The sequence below is a fragment of the Lagopus leucura genome, unplaced genomic scaffold, assembly GCF_019238085.1.
Source record: "Lagopus leucura isolate 7727_CA_CO unplaced genomic scaffold, USGS_WTPT01 Super-Scaffold_100008, whole genome shotgun sequence".
NCBI classification, from domain to species: Eukaryota; Metazoa; Chordata; class Aves; order Galliformes; family Phasianidae; genus Lagopus; species Lagopus leucura.
Window position 1 is genome coordinate 30,430,870 of NW_024962265.1, and position 5,230 is coordinate 30,436,099.

The window sequence follows — 5,230 nt, forward strand, 5'->3', positions numbered from 1 at the left end:
CTTTTCAAAGATAAGCAAATGAAAATGAAGCTAAATTCCTGGTGTTCACAGTTGTTTCAGATATTGCCTGCATGCATGAAAATGGGTACACACATGTTCTAAGTCCTTTAGAAGTTCAACCAACAACAAATGTGCTGCCAAGTTCTGAATACTGTCAACAAGCACTTAGAATGATTTCAGTTCAGGCAGTTCTCAGTCACTACAGGCCAGTTTTCAAAAGAGCTTAGCATTTGCCTAACCATAACTGCAGAGAAGATTTCGAACAGTGTTAAGAAGCAAGAAGCTCTCACTGACCAGGCTTTCAAAGAGATTTGTCAAGGTCTAAACTTTTCATACAATGGCCATTTAACCTGATCCTAAACAGAGACTGAGCTTGTGTTAAAACTGTAAGTATTAAATCTGTTTCATAAATATGTTGACTTTGAGGATTTCTCTGGCAAGAAGGGGAAATTTCTTCATTAATTTCTGACTTTGAATACTAGATTTACTCCTGTGTCTTGGCATGAACTTGAAATTTTAACTTGAAAACAATTCCCTTGAGGCATAAACATATAGTTTCTATGCTTAGACATGCTAACCCTTGGCAATTTTGTTTTTATTTATCTGAACTAGATTTTACCGTATTTATTTAGGTCATATTACCCTCCTTGTATATCGCATGTAGTTTCTTTGCTTTTATTATTGTTTTCCCATTGGTGTATTAAACTGGGCTAACAGAGTCATGATTTTTGTTACCTCCTTCTTATGTAAGAAGAACATACGTAGATCTAACCAAACTCACCACCTGTGGTTTGTTACAGTGACATTACAAATCATGGTAATGATCTCTTAGAGATCATTGCTCTGTTTTCATCAATGATCATTATATCCTCATTATTTTTACGTTTTTATGCTATATACATAGTAAGAGGATTAGTCATCCTTAATCACTCTGAAGCATAATTTTAAAAGGATTTCAGGACAGAAATTCAATCCAGAAAAATGTTTCTAAAATTATATTTCAGTTTTTAAGAAGTTCTGTTGTTATTACAAAGCGTCGATGTTTTCCAAAATATAAATAAGGCTGGCTAAAATATCCACTTACTTTTCTCATATCCTCTTAAGCAATCTTCATTTTCCTGAAAAACAATCTCATAATCAAAGCTAAGCCTGAAAAGGCAAGATGGAGGTGGAAGAAAAAAGATATTCTGTTTAAAAAACATTTGTTTCTGTGTATTTAGGTCTGCAGAAAGTGCTTGTACTGTTTACCTATCAGTAAACACAGTCAAAATGCCCCAAGGTATTAAAACTCAATGTGACAGCAAATACTAGGAGTCAGGTGTTTAGTGGTCTACATGTTAGGATGCTTGAGAATTTGCCAGGCATCACTGAACAATTTTCATCCATGCATAGTTTATAATGTGACAAAATATGCTGAATAAGAACAATGGTAGAAGCAATACAGTAAGTAGGATCTCTTTCAACTGGGCTTCAGTCTCATGTAATTCTTCTTGCACTAAGCTTTCTCAAAGTGTCCTTTTTTTTCCCCACTGTGATTGGTTCAGCCTACATAAACTGTAAGCAGTGATCCCACAGTTGGATTTGGGGAACTTAGGGGTCATAAGCAATTTTAGTATTTCCGTTAAGGAAATCTTTCCAGCCAGCTGCAAACATCCTCACAGCTCTTAGTTTTCTTCAGTTCCCCAGATAGTCTTCACTACCCAGAACACTTTGAAGTTTATTGCTCTTGCCCTTCATACATACACACTATTGTCAAGGATCCTGAAAACATCCTTCTCAGCTTTCTCTCTTAACTGTAGAGACCAGCTGTCGACATTCAAACGACCATGCCTACAGTTACTTTGAACACAGTTGAAAGAAAGAGGAGAAGTGAAAGGCTTGTGAACAAGTGTCAAGAAAAATGAGCAACTACTGTGCAAATGGAGTTGGAGAGATGCTAAGTGCAAGTCATTGTCATTCTACAGATAAGTACCACTGTATATTTCTTTTTTTTTCTTGTAGTCTTCTAGTAGCTGAAGCATTAGAAAAAAAGGAAATTAAAAGTACATCTATCAGGAAAAAATATATGTTTTCCCATGAATCAGAAAAAGAAACTGTAGAACAAGAATGAAAATGAGCATGGCAGACAGTTAAACACAAAGTAGAATGAAAGAGATGATTACAGATTCAAAGGGGAGCAACATCAATCAGGCCATTTTTGTTAGATTAGAAAGAAACTTTATCTATATGACTTGCTTAATTCATGAATAACCTGTGCAATAGTGTCCATGGTAGAATCCACCCCTTGATCCCAAGCTCATCTATATTTTGCTTCTTTCTGTGATAGTCTGAGGTGTCATGGGCCCACCGATCTAAAAATAATTCACCATTATGTTGCTAGTCCAGATCTACCTAAACCACTTCAATTCTAGCAGCCCAATACACCTGCTGGTTTTTTTTTATGTTCTTCAGTGACATGACTCTTGGGTATGTGAGCATCTACGAGATATACTTTTAGAACCGTATTCTCAACCCAGGCAGCAATATCTTTCTATGCTTCAGTGGCACAGATAGGTTTACCTCTGTGCTGCCTGTTCTGCTTCCATTGCTGTAACCACCCCCCAGTGGCATTTGCCACCATCCTTGAATCAACGTAGAGGTAGGGCACTGACCACTTCTCTCATTAAGCAATATCTAAAGACAGCTCGATGTCCCTTGCTTCTATGAATTGGCTTAGTTCACTGTCTCCTCAAAAACATGGTTAGATGGCATGAAGTAGGTGGCAGTGACTTAATCTTACGTGTTGCGCAGGCAACTAAGGCATCTTCCATCCTCGTCAAGGGAAGTGCTAACCTTTTCTTCTTTCATACAACATATTAGGACAGAAGTTTACTCAGGCACATCCTCAGCTGCTAGTTCTGTTAATAAGATAGTAAGAAAACATCTGAGTGATACCCAATTTGGTACTGTAAGTCTAGTCATATTCAATATATGAACTGTTACGATTACGGATTAATAACTAGCACACTGCCCCATTTGTCTAGTGGCATTCGGTGAGCTACTCATGAGCCCCTCATTCTTCATCTAGCAGCATTGAGTCAGAACTCACATGGCTAGCTTAGGAGATGGTACAGTTTATTGAAGCAAAGGATGCACAAATTCTTTGGATTGCTGGTGATAAATTTACTGTCAGCAAAGCTTGTGCAATGAATGAACTGTAATACAGCCTGACCACCAGCATGCTGACTTATAAATCAACTCTATAGAGATTTCTAAGTTTCCAAAGAAAGCACTCGGCATAATTGAGTGTGTGAATCTTACCCAGCAGGCAGCTCTGTAGGGAGAAAGGTTCAGCTCCTCGACTGATCACTGAAGTCAGAGGCGTTCTTCCAATTTATCTGTGATGGTATCTTCCCTGACGTACTGATGTACCCCCTGTCTTCAGCCATTTTTTATATTATTTCTTATTATACAGATGGAACTTGACTGGCTCGTGTCATGCCTTTATTTTTGATTGGTGTGAAATTCTCTCAATTTTATTTAAAAAATATAGGCTAAAACATTCAGACTGCACGCTCAACAAGGGGTGATCACACCTGGAGGTGGGTAGCTTTTGGGATGAAGCTTATAATGAGCTCATGTTGAGCAACAGATACAGATGGATAGACAGATTGGGTTGGGGTATATTATCTTGTAATATGGGAGTATGTTGTCTGAAGGGGCTGTGAAATCTTCATCACTGGAAGTTCTTAAAAAGAGATGAAGTCATCTGCTCAGAAAGTTTTATCTATATCTCATTTCTAAGGTTGGATCAACTCTTATAAGTGTGATGAAAGATATGAACACTCTGTCAAACTTAGTTACATTATGGTTAGTCTTTACTTCAATTTCTCTTATGTGTTTATTATTTTGAACAATATTTTGGTATATATGTCCATTGGCAATGATAGAACTATCAAGAAAATAAAGCAATAAAAACATTCCAAGCAGTAGAGGCAGCATGACTGCAATTTTTTCCAGTTTTTACTTTGAAGAACTTTAGTAAGTTCCGTAAAAGGATTGACTGAACTGACAGAGAGAACTCAAGCTCTTCCCACATAGGGAGTGGACACTTTTGAGGATACTGACATTTTAAAAGCAGAATTAGATGAACACGTGATACTTGTGTAATACAGAGTTTACATTTGGAGTAAGTCAAAGAGCAAGATGAACACACTCACTGTCAGCACTGCTTTTTCAACCCACCATTTCTGTATTTATGTTTAATATAATAGGTAAACTTATACATGATTCAAACATCCTGCACTTACAGATAAAAAAGAGCCATTATGTCACTTCGTCTGATTTTTGTATAACACAGGCCAGAAACTTTTACTGTGTCATTAACTTTATATAGTGCATAATTTCTTGCCAAGATCATAAAAAATAATCAAGAACACAACACTTCCTCTTAAAGTGGCTTCATTGATTTGCAAAGTCAGTACTAGCATCTTTCTCAAATTTGCACCCTAAATTCTTATGGCAATCAAGAGTGTTAGAACTAAAGTACATTTTTATCTGGATTCATGTTCCTTGCCATCTCTTGTATATAGTCCCATGTGACTCTTGTCAGTTTTTCCATTTTGATAGTCATTAAGGGAAAATATGTTCACCCACTTAAATATCTTAAAAATATAAATGCAGAGTCCTGCCAAAATAAACAACAGATGCTAAAACATACCTTGGGGTGAATACTTTAGTCAGAATAATCATTATCACATAATACACAACCACATTATCTTCATCTGTTCCTGGTGGTGTATTCCCAGGAAGCCTAGGTAACGTATTTCATTGTACCAGGAGACGTTGGGTTCAAGGCATGCTCATCAAATCTTCTCATTCCCTTTTTGAAGAGATTAGATGTACATATAAACATTGCTAGAATAAGCAAAACCAAACAACGTGGGCAGCATATGAGATGATTTTTAGCATAATTTTACAATCATTTTCTTTACTAACACAATGATCTTATAATAGCAAAGTCAAATGGAGATTTTGAAAAATAACCCATCAAAAATTATGAGGATTTTCAGGAACCATGGGTGTGTATTCAGAATATTTGAGTTAGGAGTCTTTAGTGTGAAATTCAGATACTGATATGGCACTGGGATCCTGAATAAACTTGATAGCTTTATCTTTCTTTTTACTCATTACAGTTCCCTTTCTACTTTTTAATCTCAAGACTTGATTATTAATTTTCATAGTTCTGTAC

At 36.4% G+C, this 5,230-nt stretch overlaps 1 non-coding gene across 1 annotated transcript; it reads right to left on the reverse strand.

Moving 5' to 3' along the window:
- Nucleotides 1–2,728: 2,728 nt before the first annotated feature.
- On the reverse strand, nt 2,729–2,854 carry LOC122180960. Its single transcript, XR_006179270.1, has one exon. It is a non-coding gene; the product is annotated as a U6atac minor spliceosomal RNA (small nuclear RNA).
- Nucleotides 2,855–5,230: the final 2,376 nt, after the last annotated feature.